Source organism: Siniperca chuatsi, linkage group LG17 (assembly GCF_020085105.1).
Source record: "Siniperca chuatsi isolate FFG_IHB_CAS linkage group LG17, ASM2008510v1, whole genome shotgun sequence".
NCBI lineage: Eukaryota > Metazoa > Chordata > Actinopteri > Centrarchiformes > Sinipercidae > Siniperca > Siniperca chuatsi.
In genome coordinates this window covers 13,983,603-14,000,784 of record NC_058058.1, presented here as the reverse complement: position 1 = coordinate 14,000,784, position 17,182 = coordinate 13,983,603, and the positions used below count along the sequence as shown (strand labels likewise).

At 39.3% G+C, this 17,182-nt stretch overlaps 1 protein-coding gene across 2 annotated transcripts in view; it reads left to right on the top strand.

Moving 5' to 3' along the window:
- Positions 1–13,879: 13,879 nt before the first annotated feature.
- Positions 13,880–17,182, top strand: part of atxn1a (ataxin 1a) — a 98,579-nt gene continuing 95,276 nt past the window's right edge. For both annotated transcript variants that reach the window (XM_044170706.1, XM_044170703.1), the window contains exon 1: positions 13,880–14,014. The gene's annotated coding sequence lies outside the window, so the exon portion shown is untranslated. The remainder of the gene's footprint in view (positions 14,015–17,182) is intronic.

Here is a 17,182-nt window from a genome sequence, read left to right as displayed (position 1 = left end):
AATCTTGAGCAGCTAATGATGTGAACATTAATCTGCAAACTCACTACTGGAGCAAAAATTAGCAGTGTATGTGAAATCATTAGGCCACAGGTCATGCAAGGTTATTTACTTGGATCAACATGCATCTTGTTGATGATGCTTTACAAGTGTGAATACTTTGCTTTATTAATTGCATGTCACACAGGGATTGTGGGGTTGTCAGGTGCACAAAAGAAGGATTTTATGATTGTATGTGTGCTTTTGCACATTTGGAACAGTTGAATTGTTTTTATGATTGTACTTTTTAAACTTTTAAACCTTCAAACCTATATTTATCTGGAACATTAAACATCTATGACTAAATAACCAGCATCAAAATAAAAAAAGCATCCTTAGTTATTATTTCTTAAGAAATTAATACTCAAAAACTCAGCTAATCTGCTTCATCAGGACTAAGTGGGTGTGGTTTGACAAAACAACCCCCCCACTATTGTCAGTTTCTGGTTGAAATGGTGCTAAATCTTTTTTGGGGCACACAAGTACTTGACATCACGTTTTCTTTACGGAGCTCCGCCCATTTGAAACCAGTGAGAAAAGGTCAGAAAATAAGAAATACAGAAATCTCTCATGTGAAATAATCAAAACTATTCTTACAGAAAAGTGGCCGTTCATATAGAATCCCATTAACTGAGCAAGCATTTTGGATGAGAGGCTGAATGTCTTCAAGAAATCTACGGCAAGTCCACTTACCTTTGATTTAGCATCTCTAGATATACCATGGTATTGGTAAAATTGACCTTACATGCCACTGTACTGACTACTCTCACAGGTCAATAAACTTTTGTGTCAAACTGTGTTTGATTAAAGGTCTAAGATAATAAAGGTTGCTCATATGACAAGCTAGTTGTGTTATTCTGAGACAATTTATTAAGGTAATGTGAACTAATGCAAAATTTCAGTTACACTCATGTTTTTTGATTTCCAGTGCCAAAGTGCCGTGGAGTTGAATTTTTATGAGCTGTGTTCATGTAAGATTAGCCAGGGGCATATTTTGCCTTACAGTCCCAGTAGAAAGACACAACGTTCGTTCGGCTCTCTCTGGTAGGTCTTTAAATAGCAACCATTAATTCTTATGAATTAGTAATCATCACCAGTCTCTTGCCAACTTTCTCACTCCAACATGCACACAAATGAAACAAGACACAAATCACAGCCACCATTCAAGACTTTTTACTAGCTCTAGTCTTTTAATTTCGTGTTCGTGTTGCTGTCATGGCCGCTGTGGTTTACCTTGCTGTCTTCATCTGTACATTTCTTTTGCCTCCCCTTTTAATAATTCCTTCCAGTGGATCATCTTGGAGATTGCACCTACACCCACATGTGTGGTCTGATGCCAACGAGGGGTGGTAGAACATATGTAAATGCAGTGTACAGAATTTTAAATGTGTAACATCTTCCATAAATTCTGAGCTTGTAGAACTTACGATATGACAAAAAAAGTATTAAACTCCTTAAATGGCTTTGAGGCAGCGACTTTATTAGCTCTCTGTTGTATAATCTCTGAGCATGGAAAAAAATATCCAAACATTTTGTCAGCCATTGTGCATGATTTTAAAAGTTCATCGCAGCATTTTGTCCTTCAGTAGCAAGTTTTTGTGCTGAGAGTCATGAGTTGTTCTCTGTGCCAGGGAACTGAGAGAGGCTTAGCAATAATTACGCCTCGAGTGGCTCTAATACAAATTTCACAGGGAGACAGAGTGAAGAGAGAACGCAACAGAAAGTGTGAGACACAGAAAGGGATTATGAGAGAAACAAAAGCCCAAGAGGAAGGAAAGGATTGGAAAAGGGAGTTCAAAATGGGAAGAGAAGTGGAGGAAAAAAGGGAGGAAGAGAGAAAGAATGAGAGGGAGTGAGTGTGAGAGGCTGAGGGACACCATGCTTGAAAATTCTCTCTGATCTTTGAGCCGTGGGACCAGAGGCGATGGAATACCCCGCAGAACTCTATTAAAATTCATTCAGCCTCACTAAAGCTCTCAGTTATTATACAAGAGATGCCCTGCACAGCTCAGCTTTCTCTGTTTGCTCTCTGTCGCATACACACTGTACATGAACACGCACACATAAAGACAAACAGACACATACACACCCATCCAAACACACATAACCAAAGTTGTCTTCACTGATAGACAAAGAAAGACACTTGAGGACAATGCTTTTGAACTCTACTTAATACAGTATACATATAATATATGACTTTAGCAAAGAGAACTTCATCAGAAGTGGAGCACTGAAGGTATGTAGGGTTTAATAGGCTTTTATCGAATATCACTCGAATTTGACCAATTTTTTAAAAATATTGTTTTATATGAAAATTAAAGCTGCATTAACTGATTATCTGGCCACTCGAGGGCAGCAGAAACAAGCTATAAACACAAAATTGAGACATTATCGCCTTATAAAGTTGATGCAGCAAACTTGTTAGTAGAAAGTTTCTTGCTTACACATCCAGCAGTTACAGAGAAACATCAGCATTCATTTGGAGTCTGTCTCATTCACTCTCCTTTTAGTTAATTTGTGTATCACTGTGTATCACTGAAGAAACCCATTCCAGTGTGCAAACTTGTGAGGCAAAGCTTACGTCACTTAGCATTCCTATGTCTATGGCTTGAGTGTGTGGCAGCAGGCTGAGCTGCAGGATCACTTTCTGATGGACAGACAGACTGGAAAGTGAGAGAGAATGAGTAAATGAGAAAGGGATGGATCTGGGGAGCAGGAAGGAAAAGAAGGACAAATGCATGTGCAGACATTCATGTAAGGGAGCGAGACTGGTGCAAAAACTGAGTAACAGTAAAGTGTCTGAGTAGAGGGAGAGGAAGACAGCTGGAGCCGGGGAAGGTAACAGAGCAAGAAGGAGAGCAAACGGAGCTCTTGGTGGTATGAGCAAATGTTAGGACACAACTGTAACCACCCATGTTAAGTGAATATTAGATTACATTTCATTAACAGACAGTTGTGTCTGTGTTTAGACAAACCCAGCTGTTCTCTGTATTACCCAGCAGAGGGAGTTCCCTTTGAATTTGCTGCCTGTCTCCTCGCTCCCCAGAGCAGGCTGTTCATTGGTTCTCCATATCCCCCGTGTCGGAGGCAGCTCAGCCAATTGGCACGCTTCTGGCCCACAAACATGAAGTAGTAATAATGTGGAATGTGCTGGCTCGGCATGAGCTGTCATCTAGAGCATGTAGTACTATACTATATGTGGATAGAGGGAGGAGACGAGTAGAGAGGAGGAGGAAGTGGTAAGCACTCGATGACAGAGCAGTAGTCTTATTGTGCAGTGAGTTAATGTGTGTGTGTGCGTGTGTGCATGTGTGTGTGTATTTGTGTACAAAGCAGTACTGTCAGCTGTTCTACGTTGCCTAACATCCATAAATGCGCCCCACCCTCTGTGCCTCTCCCTCTTGTGAATTCACACACACACACACACACAGCACATTATTTTCTCACATGTACACTCTTACGCCCACACAGACTTGTGAACAATTATACCAAACATTTATCTTTATTTATACATACTGTATATACAGACATGGACAGAGATTTAGTTATCCAATTCAAAAATGCACTGCCGGAGCACAATTGTGTTAAAGATAAAAGTGTTGAAGCTTTATATGTCCAGACAGACATTCCTTAAGGGTTTGCAGTGTGTGTGTGTGTGTGTGTGTGTTCTTATATCACGGTGGGGTCTTTAACCTGAAAACTTGAGGTCCCCATGGGTAGAGACTGCTTTTTGAGGTTGGTTTTAGGGTACAGGTTAGGTTAGGTTAAGGTTAGGCATTTAGTTGTGATGGTTAAGGTTAGGGTAAGGGGTTAGGGAAAGCATTATGTCAATGGCTGTCCCCCACGGGGATAGTGTCTGTGTGTGTGTGTGTGTGTGTGATTAATTAACATACTGAACAAACTGAGTCATGCATTTAATCCCTCAGCAGACTGACTGAGCATTTGTGTCCTCTGTGAGGCTGTGTTGATGCATGGGAGCAGGTTACACGCTTGACACAGAAGGCCCTGACAGGCAGCAGTGACCCAGGATTAGTGCCTCTTCAGCGGGGCCTCAATCCTTGAGAGGCTGCTGGTGTATGTGTACTGGATGTCCATATGTGTAGATGTGCATGTCTGTAGAGAGATAGCATTTGTGCATGTGACTGTGTGCATGTTTAGTGGTTTGAGAAGGTGGGAGGTGGCAGGAGAATAAGTACACAGAAGAGAACCAGAATGAAAAGTGAAAAGAATAAATGGGGACAATTGAGCCAGGGAGTTTGAGTAAGCATTTGTCATTTTGTTCACCTACAGTCAATAACTATCTAATGCCACTGTAACATGATGTGACATAAACATCCTTACATCCTTGTTCCTGAAATATTTTGGATTGATTTGGTTTTATTCTGTAATGTACAGTATGTACAGTAATCATGTGTGCTGTGTGTGTGTGTGTGTGTGTGTGTGTGTGTGTGTGTGTGTGTGGGGGGGTCTGAGATCCTATCCCAGATGGCAGAGTAACAATGGGTCTGATAGGATCTGGCCTGCTGACTGACAACATGTGTTAATGCAGGGTCGGCTACTGAATGTCTAATGCCTATTAATAGAGTAGAAAGCAAGCACACTCACAAACAGGCACGCACACACAGACATAACACATGCACTCATAACTGCACACAGTGCACAGATCAACATTGTACTTCACAGGATAATTCTTGTATCATTCGGCCGTTTGCTAAATCTTACTTAGGTAGCTATAAGGTAGTTGAACAGGTAGTCTGATTGACATCAAGATCCCTTTTTAAAATAGGCCTGTATACCGAACACACAATATATAAATGTACAAGAGACACTTCTGATATAGAATTTACATACTTTAATGGTCAAAATAGCAAAGTCAAACTACGGATATCAGCTGCCAATAAAGCCATAAAGCTGTGAATGGTAATAATGAAAAATTAAATGTAGGCATGCAGGTTTTCAAGGTGTTTGGGTTGTCCTTGATGGAAGAGCTGTAGTGCTTCAGTTGTGCTATTAGAAGGCGGTGTGTGTCTGAACATTTCCATCTAATTAACTCTGCTCTTCATCAGCGCTAGCTGGTTTGATCACCTTTACCTTCTTTCCCAGCCCATCCCCACCAGGCACCTCTTTCTTGGCTGCCAGTGCTACACAAATGTTTAAACTATTACCATTATATTTTGCCATTTCCTGTTTGCCTTTCTACAGTAATTCCCTTTAGTTTGTCTCATAGAGATTGATGTCCTCTCCTCCATCAGCCAGAGTTTTGGCTTTGTTTCTTGTCACACATCATTCATGTCAGGACATGTCGTGTTTTACAACACGAAAAGTAGACTTCACAATCCATAACTTGGTATATCATTTCATAAACAGCTATTGTATAAGGAAGATGTTGAGTATGTACTGGCATGTGTGAGAATGTGGTGAAATGTGTCTTTGGCTCAGTTGTGTATGTGTAATAATTTAGCCATGTTTGGAGTACACTGCCAAAGATATTTATAGTATTTCGAATAACCCTTTCTTTTCCACTGTAAATGAGTCATGTAGCACTCAAATACGCATTGCTATTTGGAAAGCCAGTGAGTGTGTATCAAGTTGCGGGGGCATTTGCAGGATAACGTATGCCCTGTATTTTGTATTTTCAGCTTCATATCAAATAAAGCCTGAAACCACTAACAGAAACCAGCTAATGATCCATAGTCAGGCCTGAGATGTGTTATGCAATTCCAGCAAGTATACTTAAAAGAGTCTGCATTATTGAAAATCCTGAGAACTAAGAAATGAAAGAGGAAGTGATCTATAAATAGATATTATTAGAGGTTGTTTGAATATAAAAAGAGAGCAGACAGAAAACACTGCCAAAATAGCTAACAGTAATTTGAATCCTCTCGAATTTTCTGAAACAGTTCCTTCTAATATCTCTTTGCCATCTTTATTTGTATCAATATTTATCCACAAATGCCGTGTGTGTCTATTAATGAACTCATTATCCTTGTATGAGGACATACTGTATATTTCATTAACACAATGACATGCTCTCCATGTTGACAACACACATTTGAGGGTGACCATTGGCTGATGCACATCAGGAGGTCGGAGGGAAGCCTGCCAGTGGCACAAAGACACAAAGAGGAATGTTGTATGTAAATAATCACCATACCACAAAATGTAGGTAGTGTCACATTACTTTTGACTACCATTTTGCACTCAAATTAACCAGTAAACATATACGTTTACAACCTTGGGAAATGATTACCCCACCAAACTTAAGTGGAAACATTTCCCCACATTTACTGTAAAACTTTAATTCACATTCCACAGTGCACAGATAACACATAAGCACACATAATCACATGCAAACGTAAAGCTTCGCTGTCATCCAGCATAAACAAACTTCATACTGGGACTCTGCCTCACTGAGAGAGCTCTTCTCCACTTATGACACTGACTACACATGCAGAGAGACACATCGATAAAGATTAATTGATGGTGTTGCTGAGTTTGTACAAGCACAATGTTATCAGTCCTCTTGTGGTCAGGCGTCTAGGGAAGCAGTGTGTTGATGAGACAGCAATTTTATTGATTCAAGTTTTTAAAAGGCCTTTGAAATCGAGCGTCTAGACGATCCGGATGGCGGATGTTCATGTCCAATTGCACTTAGAGAGCACAGCAGTCAGATAACTTTGGTGGCAGAATGAAAGGTTTTTTTTTAAATTTTGCCTCAAAGTCGGTCATTTGCATTTCACTATAACAAGCACATTGTCAAGTCTTATTATTGAATTAGACCACTACTACAAGGTTCTTGTACACTTGAATGCATTGAACTGAATATACTCATTAATTTGAGGAGGTGGAAGAACAGAAGCACTTTAAAACCTGCCCTCACTGCAGTGAAATGACACTGGTTCGCATAAGAGAACATAACTGGAAAGATTTAATGAAGGAAAGTTAGAGGAAATCGAAGAAATAATATCATTAATGCAGAAAGAGACCATCCTTTATAGGAATAGTTTGAGATTTTGGGAAATATGCTCGTTCACTTTCTTGCCGAGAGTTAAATGAGAAGAACAATACTTCCCATCAAACTCTTTTTTGTTTATTTCTCTAAAAAAAAATGAAATAATGTTTTGATGAGTGAGCTTTAGAGATGCTGGAAGGTGGATTTTGTAACCTTTGATCAGAGCCAGGCTAACTGTTTCCCCCTATTTCCAGTCTTTATGCTAAGCTAAGCTAACTGGCCTCTGGATCCAGCTCCGAATTTACAGTACAGACGTGAGAGTGGTAACAATGTTCTCATCCAACTCTTGGCAAGACAGCAAATAAGTCAACTTTTCCAAATTGTGACAATTGACTATTACACCATAACTGTGCATGATGTTGCCTAGTCATCTGAACTCAAGGATCTATACTTTCTTTACATGATAATAATGCATGTCCTGGACTTTATTGGATTCTTTATATGGATTTTATTTCATTCTTCAAGTTTGTTGATGTTTGTGATTCTACATTATTCCTCTCATAATGTTAAATAAACTAAACGAAAAGTTTTGATCCTCAAATTGATCCTCACAAAAACACTGAAGGCCTATCTGTTCCTCAAGTGCCACTCGAGAAAAAGGCCTGCACGCTAGCTAGCTCCCAAGTGGAATACCAACATATATCTCTGAGAGAGGTGTGAAGAAGCAAAATTAACCTCAACATACAGGTGAATGTGGAGAAAAGCCATGGGAGCAATAGGGAAGCAAAGACAGGGAAAGCTAGAGAGAGGTGACGGAAGGTGCTAATGATCGTGGTCAGAGGGTGAAGCCACAGAAGCAGTAGTGATCGATGACTATGATGCATTGTAATCAATGCATGTGGTAAGACAGGACATTTGTACCAGTCTGCTGTCTCCCAGCTCCACTTGTCCTCTAACAACATTTGCAACAATATGGGGCTCCAACTGAAGATTGTTTTCATTATCGATGAATCTGTTGATTATTTGTTGACATTATAAAATGTCAGGATGTAGTGAAAAATGACCATCCCAGGGCAAGGGATCATTTCTTCTTACCAACAAAACACCTAAAATAGAAAATATAGGAAACCCAACAAATTTGGGCATTTTCCCTTTATAATATAATAAAAGGAATAGTTCAACATTTTGTTACCTTTGGACAGAGCCATGCTAACTGTTTCCCCCAGTTTCCAGTCATTATGCTAAGCTAAGCTAATCAGCTGCTGGCTGTAGCTTCATGTTTACCGTACAGACACGAGAGTGGTATCTTCTTATCTAACTCTTGGCAAGAAAGCGAGTATGTGTATTTCCCAAAATGTCCAAATATTTCTTTAAAAAATGAATTGATTATCAAAATTGTTGATTAATTTTCTCTAAGGGACTTTCTGCTCTACTTTCGCTTCTTCACTCTTTTACCTCTGTTTCTGTCATGCTCCCTCTCCCTTGTGTTGTGTGACTCCTCAGACTGGCAGTTTCTCTCTCTGTCCTCAAATACAGTCACACACAAAAAGGAAAATCAGGCACCCGGGCAGACAGGCAGGGTGTAAGGTGAGTGATAGATTTGTTGGCTGCGTCTTTCAAGCTCATCTATTATCCAGCTGACTCCTCGCTGACCCCCGCGTTGGGGACTGTGTACTGTAGAAGCCTGTCCTGATATCACTCACCACTGTTTGTATGAATGTGTGTGTATGTGTGGGTACAAAAGTGTGTTGGAGAGCCTCCCTTGCCTGGTCAATAATTAAAGTCACTGGTTAGTAGGAGGAGAGTTGCTCAGGCATAACAGCCTTTTTTTTCTACCCTTATTAAACCAGAAAAGATGGTTGAGGAACTATCCTCATTTATGATACATGAGGGGCTGGTGTGTTTATTTTGGGGATGGAGGGATGAACACAGACATCACATTTAAAGAAAAGCCGACACCTTATGCAGAGAGAATTACAATAAAGGTGAAACTGGAATTAAATATCACCATTAAAATGACTTGCAGTTTGAACAGGGAGTGCAAAGGGTAAAAACAGTTCAGAGTAATAAGTAGAAAAACATTCTTATCCCTGTAATATTGCAGTCTCATCTACAAAGGCAGCAGTCTAATAATAAGTTCTTGGTCCAGAACTAAGAGCCAATTATTTTTTCATACAGAGGGAACTCAGCTGTTAGACACACACACACACGCCAAACTCTCCTTTGCTCTGTGCCTCTCTTTCCACTTTCTTAATGTTTCAAAAAAAGCAAAATAATGTCATTTCTGATCTGCTGCAATACTTCTAGCAAGTATTGCAGCAGATCATGTGCATGTGTGTGTTTGGACTGAGAAGAAAGACAGAGTGTGTGAGAATGACACAAATTTATTCATGTCTGAGAATATTCCTACACACTGTGCACATCTTTGACTGAGCAATGTAAGTATATGTTTCTCCATTCCAATTAGGTCTGGACTTTTTACACCGATCACATTAAGGCCCTCCAGATTACTTCCCAAAATCTGCCTGCCCAAGACAGCCTGATTCAATTGGCTGCTGTTAATACACAGATTAGGGAACTCTCTTTGCATCCTAATCCTTCCTGCTTCGTTCTCCCTTGTCGCAGAATACGGAAGGTGTGTGAGAACAGGTTAGCCGATAGCAGGCATTCACTGTAGGATTACACTTGCAAGGGCAACTTTAAGCCTGTGTAATTTGGTTGTTAGAGAGGTGGTGTGAAAATGATGGTATATTAGTGAGCTTGTGATTGTTACATACTGATTAAGATGCTGCAGAAGCTGGATTTGATTTTTTTCATGTTTAGAATTCAATGAAGATATCACATGTAGCTGAGATGCATCAATATCATTGCTACAGCATACAGAATGAAAACATGGGGGAAAGGAATTGGAAGAAATTGAGTGCAAGAAATGAAGTGAAGTCCAATTTATTGGTTGTCCACATATTGAGTCAGCTAACACCTAAACACCATGTAATAGTACTTAAAATAGTAAGATAAAGTATTGGATAATGGATCAATATCTCAAATTAATGGATAGATGTTGAGGTATTAGTGAAACAGTTGAAACAGAGAGTAATGGGTAAATGGCTGAAATAAACAGCTAAAATTAATGGATGAACAGTTGAAAGAGTTAGCTAAAACTGATAGATAAATGGTTGAAATACATGGCAGTGTCAAATAAGTCGTACTTGAATTCATCTGACAGGGCTGTACGGGCACGTCTGACAACAAAGTTTGGGAACCACTATTATAATCTATTACTTACAAAATAATAGCATTTCAAAGGTAATCCTCCTATGTGTTTAAAAGTAGAGCAGTAGATATTAATATTAATTTTCCTACGTGGATACTGCTGTACAGTATAAAATAAAAGTATAAAGTGAAACACTTCATTTATTCTTTTTGCACATTGTTTGATATAATGCTGTCTGGTATCTGGCCCTTCCACATTTGAGCAAAAGGGGGAGCAGTGAGCAGATGCACACCATCCCCGGTGCACAGAGAGAACTTCAGCACACTGTGGCCTTGAAATCTGAAGTGACAGCTGCTTTCAAAGCATACAGGATGAGCATTCAACTTCTACTGACAAAGACTTTATTGGATTTTGCAGAGAATGTGAAGGGCTGACATGTCGATGCAGTGGCCTTCTCTTTCCTCTGCTTATATTGTCACACCGGCTGGTGGTAGATAAATGGTAAAATTCACATACAATTGAAGAAAATGTTGTCATGCTCAATAGCTGAGTGTGCAATGTTAAGTGGCATGCACTTCAGACACTGTGCTACTCTGTTACTCTGCTGTCCAATAAAGCAGAGATGTCCATGACCATTAAAATCTTTGAAAAATCCCATAAGAGCTACAAAGGATAGTGAAGATTAATTATTCATCTTCCTTAGTGCGTATTTTAAGTTCAGTGTGTTATTTATTCATATCCCAGGTGAAGTGTGAAATGCCTTGTTTGTGTATACTTGTCAGTTAAGCAGATGTCTCTGATTTAGTTGAATGTCTTTGGCTGAATAGAGTTCTTTCTTGGTTTTCTGGTCAGAAAGGATTAACAACTGAAACAAACATATTTCACAATAGGTTGGGCAGTGATGATATATCTCGTCATATCCCTTTTCAAACATTTAATTTGGCACCCTTTTCCCCAAAAGAGAGCTTTTAAACTACTGAGGTTAAAAAATAGCATTGGCAATTAAGATATGAGTCATTTAATCTTACAAAATAGCCATACAGGTATGCAGGTTTAAACAGCCAGACTCCATTCCTCAGGGCTCTTCCCGTACAGGCCACACCTGGTACACTTTATTGTCCCTCAGTGTATACTGTTCACACCTCCTACAGAGAACACAGGTACATCTCTAGGGAGTCACCCAACCCTCGAAGAATCTGCTCCTCCTTTGGGGACAGTTTTTTATTATTCTTCAAGCACGCCACGGCCCTGCACACACACACACACACACACACACACACACACACACACACACACACACACACTAGCATGTATTAGCATTGCACTCTTTGGCAGACAGACAACAGCCTACCTGACTTTTCCTACCTGTGTTGATTCCGTTGAACTGCTAAAAAAAGTAGGTGAATACCTGTAAGTACATGCAGAGACAAAAGAGAGAGCGAGAGAGTAAAGACTGGAACGAGTACATGCGCAAATGAGTATATGCATGCACTTCTGTGACCTAGCAAGACGCTAAGCAACCCTGTTATCAAATTACAAATCAGGATCACTTGGTGATTTATTCAGAAACATGTCATCACATATGCTGTGAGGGCAAGTCATACAGTACACAATATGAAAGTGAGGCAGCACAACAGGGACTTTAAGTATCAAGCAGCATGTATATAGTCTGCATAAGAAATGGTTGTGAACTGAAACTCTTCATTCCTGTCTCCATTCAAATATCAAAGTCCATTCACCACCAGATGCTGTCTCTTCATTTCTATGCATCCAGGCCATGAATGTAATGCTAGCCTTCTGGCACACAGGGCAGCCTACCTCTCTGTCTCTTTGTTTGGCATACATGTGACAACAGGCACAATAGAGTGCTGGACAATAGGCCACTTATTGAGTGACTGGCAGGGAGTGGGATATATCCCAGATCGTCTGTCACTCTGCAGCCTCGTGCACCCTGCGGCTCATGGTCAGTGTCAGGTTGCACTCTCCTGTGACGAAGAAGCGAAAGCTGCCATATTGGAAATCTGGGAGAGGTAACAGAGGTCAGCAGTGAAAATAGAGGGGAGGGGTTAACTGGGTATTTACATGCTTCTTTAATGTTGAGTTTATCAGTTGATTTTAATACTTTTTCAGCAACAGTATTTTGGTTGATTTTAACTTTTAATTTTATGTTTTTTTTATATTTTGGTTCATACTGTAATAACACATCATGTTAAGGAAACTGTTAAACCACCCAGGTTATTTTTTTTAATTGTCAAATATGTGACTGAGCCACAAAGAGCCAATTGAATTTAGCATCTTAAAGTGAATTACCAATAAACTAATCATGTCATGAGTAAATAAACATCTTTCATCAACATGTTTTCTAGTACTACTCCATGATAGTGTGTATGTTTGTGGTTGTGTGTGTGTGTGTGTGTGTGTGTGTGTGTGTGTGTGTGAGAAAACAGTTGCTATCAGCAGCTGAGATTTTCCACCTTGTCACTGTCAGCTGAGCTGATTCATTCTGAGATCTCGAGCTCTCTACGTCAAATTCTTGCCATGACCTTCTGGCCTGTTGACAGCAGCATTTCTGAGAAAAGTCAGGTTTAATGTGCAATCACATGTAAAGATGGTATGGGATCCCCAGCATGTGATCAAACATACGGCTGAGCTCGTGGAATAAACAATAACAACATTGTCAAATACATCTTGAGTACTCTATACTGTACTGTATTTGATTTTGTTAAATGACCTCACTGAGACAGTTTTATTTTTCACTGTCAAAAATTGCTGTGTATTTGTGATATTTTAGAGTCTCAATACACTTTATGGTCACATTTTTTTATGTGTATATGATATTTCTTAACTTTTATTCTTTGTTTTTACGTGCCTGATATTAATAAATGCTCATAAAAGTATTGTAGTTTTTTTAAGGTTACTTATCTATGCATATGCTCTCGTACTTCTTTTTGCTGTTGTGACAATTCAGTTTCTGTGCATGGGATCAATAAAGTTTACCCTAGCTTATGCAGTGGTGAAAGAAGTATTCAGATCTATTACTTAAGTAAAAGTAGTAATACTAGAATATAAAAATACTCAATTGCAAGTAACAATACTGTGTTCAAAAGCCTCCTTAAGCTTAATAAAAACTACAAAAGTATTATAAGGAAAATTCTGAAAAAAGTTCCTCAAAATTGTACTTAAGTAGTAGCTACTTGATCTTATGGTGTTGGGAATTGCAGCTGAAATGTTCATTAACAATGGAGGAAAGTTCTGCTACTATCTACTTACTTTTGGGTGAGGCTAGGTTAAGAAAGCTCTATATCATATTGGATATTTAGAATAAAACGCCAAGAATAAAAAACAAAACAAAATTAGCAATAACTCTTGATTGGGGCACAGGTTGCCTGTCTCTCTCTCTCTCTCTCTCTCTCTCTCTCTCTCTCTCTCACACACACACACACACACACCTCTGGAATTTGCTATAATGCAGCCTATGCTATGGATATATCCAGACACACTTTAACTAATACTGGCATTTCTACGCCCTAGTACTGTCTTGTAATTATGTCGCTGTTTGCTCTGCTCCGAGCCCTCTCATATTTTTGCATGAGTAGCTTACTAACTGCTCCATTTTTGAACTTCTCTCTCTCTCTCTCTCTCTCCTTCTCTCCCTCCCTCTCCCTCTCTCTGAAGGTGGGGGCAGAGAGCTATGCTGTGCGCTGCAAACATCATTAGGAGGGGAGACGCTTTCCACCGTCAGCTCCGGAGCAGAGCAGGGGAGCCCTGGCAACAAGGAGAGACACAAACTCAGCAACCCGTTACACCCTACAGTAAGTCACACAAAACTGTTCATTCAATACTCGTTTCACCATTGCTTTCACCATGCCACTTTTCTCTTCTGGAGCTGTGAAGAGAAAATGGCTGGAAGAACTGGGCAGGGTGGCGCTGACGCTCTGGTTTACTTCAAAGCCTTGGAAAATGTTTACTGCGCCCTCTGACCTATTTTTAAGTGACCAAACGTTACAGGGGCGTGCGGGGTTTGGGTGTATATACTTGTCATTTCGGAACGTAAATGCAAAGTAGTGTTTAAGTGGGGCGAAAGAGAGCGGAGGTTTGGCTGGATTCTGACCGAGCGGGGAGCGCGTCCGCCGGGCGAGCTGATGTCGGGCAGGCGCTGTACTTCCAATAACTGCGCCACTCGACCTCGGCTCAAACATTTGCTCTTTGCTGACTATTTTTCAGCGCTTAACATTGAAATACACCACAAAATAACGTTGCTTCAAGCCGCATGTGTCTTCTTTTGAACTCTTTTCTTAATGACAAAGACTGTCAAAGGCGAGCATTACATTTTTTATCTACGTTTCACCATCGCGGAAGTGTTTTTTCTACAAGAAAAGAGACGAAGAACAACTAACCACAGTCCACATAATTTGTCCAGTGTTTGTGAAAACGTTGTGACATTTATTATGCATGTTCCCACTGTTAATATTATAGATATTTGTTGTTGCATATGTAATATGTTACTACACGGTGTTTTACATTGACGACTGGTTGTAAAGGACATAGGGTTTGTGATTGCTGGACTACCCGTGATGTCATTCATCCTAGCTTGGACCATTATATAACGGGACTGTAGGGAAGCCTCTGATAGCAGGCTATTTTTACTCTGTTTACACCTCGAAGTTGCACTCTCAGGGTAGGCTATGCGTCCCAAGTGGTAGCCTATTCTTTCACTCACGTTATGCATTTAATATGACATCCAAATGAGACCAAGTGGATGGACAAATGTAACTGCTAAAAATGAAAAACTGCAGTTCTCCCCACTAGCAGCATTTACATTTTTAAGTGTTCCCCTTTTCTGATGGTGTCCATGTAATTATTTGCAATTTTGAACAAAGAAGTCGGCCAGCTTGTTGATTATTTCTCTTCCCATGTTTGAAGCATGTCCTGTAGCCTATTGAGTTGCCTTCCCTTAAGCAATGAATGAACTAGCCATCCTAAAGAGGGCTGCTACAATACACATATCTAATAAAAAGCTATACTCACATTTATGATAGCATATGGTAGTAATACATCTGAACCAAGGCTTAGAAAATATGAATACCCAATATATTAAGATTGTTAACTCACTATTGGGTATAAACAATCCATATGGAAATGTTTAACTGGCAGACTTAAGTTTACAGTTTGAAGAGAGATTTCAACCAAAATTGATACATTTTGTATCATCCCCTCACCCCTTATAAGACTGCCGCACGAAACGTTTGTAGGTTATTTGAATGATCTAAATAGTTAATAAAAACTGAAGAACAAATTACTTGTGCAGCATATTTCAAGTCTCAGGTACTGCTTGTATGCGCAGTACTCCCCAAACACATGCAATTTTGCCAAAATATTGCTTTAAAAAACTTGAAAAAGTCTGAGAACTAATGAGCATACAGATCAATATGTATTGGTTTAAGCTGCTGGAGTAATTTAATTTTGTTTTACACAATAGCAAACACATTTTTTTACCCCAATCTTTATCCAGTTCGTCTTGAATTGAGTGTCTGCCAAGACAATATTTATATAATATATAATAATTGATACAAGTGGCTCTTCTCACCAATTGCTGACAGCTGGTGTCTTTTTAGATATTACATAAAACTGCAAGTTCCTGTTGCTTTATGATTCACTTGCTTGCAACATTGTGCATTAGGAAACAGAGCACTTTTTATACAGTATAGTGTATACTGCTCAAATAAAAAAAAATCCTTTCATCAACATTGGTTTTATGGTTAGGTTTTGGACATCTCTATTTTTGCTGTTGTTACAAAGGGTCTCCAGTCAGTGTCATTGTAACAGAAATGGCTATCACTATTGGAAGCTCCATTCTCTGTGAAGGATGTGAGTACAAACTTTTAAGGCTATGGTGGTGAGTAACTGATGAATTGGTTGCTTGCTTTGGCTTTATCATGTAAACACTATTTTTTCTTTACACTTTACACTTTAGACAGTTGACAAGACTAAAACATGAAAAAGTGTCTGGGTGATTGCAGTGTAATTTGGCTGCATTTGTTGTTTGCCAAAGGTCTTGTGCACTTCTTTGGATCATAGTGTTTTTTTTCTCACTATGATAGACAAAAGCTGGTAGTCTACAACATGCAAGCTACGCTACAGCATCACACAAGAGTTTTCATTTAGCATAGATCTGTTTACCAGAAGTAAGATTTCATTCACACTGCCCAATCTTACTGTTAAAGAGATCTGAGTAAAAGTATGTGTCATAGGTCAGCTCTTCATGTTGAAATCCCCACAATGACATTTCATATAGCCTCCTGAATTGTTATAAATAGATACAGTATAGTATGTTTTGTATGAGCTTAGCAAAAATGTAAATATTTTACTTTAGACCATGGTGATGAATGATCTTTCACGTTTAATGGAATGCCTGGTCTATATATTCACAGATCAGGCTAAAGTGATCTTTCATGTTTGATGATATGAATGGCCTATATATTCACAAAAAGTCATGCAAGATAGTCATGCTAGATGCTATAGCTGCTTCTGTCTTTCTTCCTCAATATCGACATGGTCAAAGGTAACTATAGTGTAGAATTTGTAGTGTAGTATTACATACCACAGTGTCATGCAGCATAATATCAATGACATTAACAACAATAGGGAGTGGGGCAAGTCCATGGAGTCTTTTTAAAAGTGAAGAAGAGGTAAATAAATAAATGGTGGATTGGGGTGATGTGTTCATATCCTCAGGTGTGAGTTATAATGTGTGCAGAGAATTTATTTAGGAGTTAGGTAAATGATTAACAATAAAACTCAGTAGTACAGTTTGAAAGTGACAAGGAGGTGACTGAGTATTTTCATGATCACCTGGGACAGGGAAGTAGAATTTTTGGGTGAATGAATTTGTGTGAGGCTCTATGGAAAGGGTGCTGTCCAGAATTACACCAAGGCTTTTAACTTGAGCAGAGAGGGAACTGTGATCAATAGAGATACTG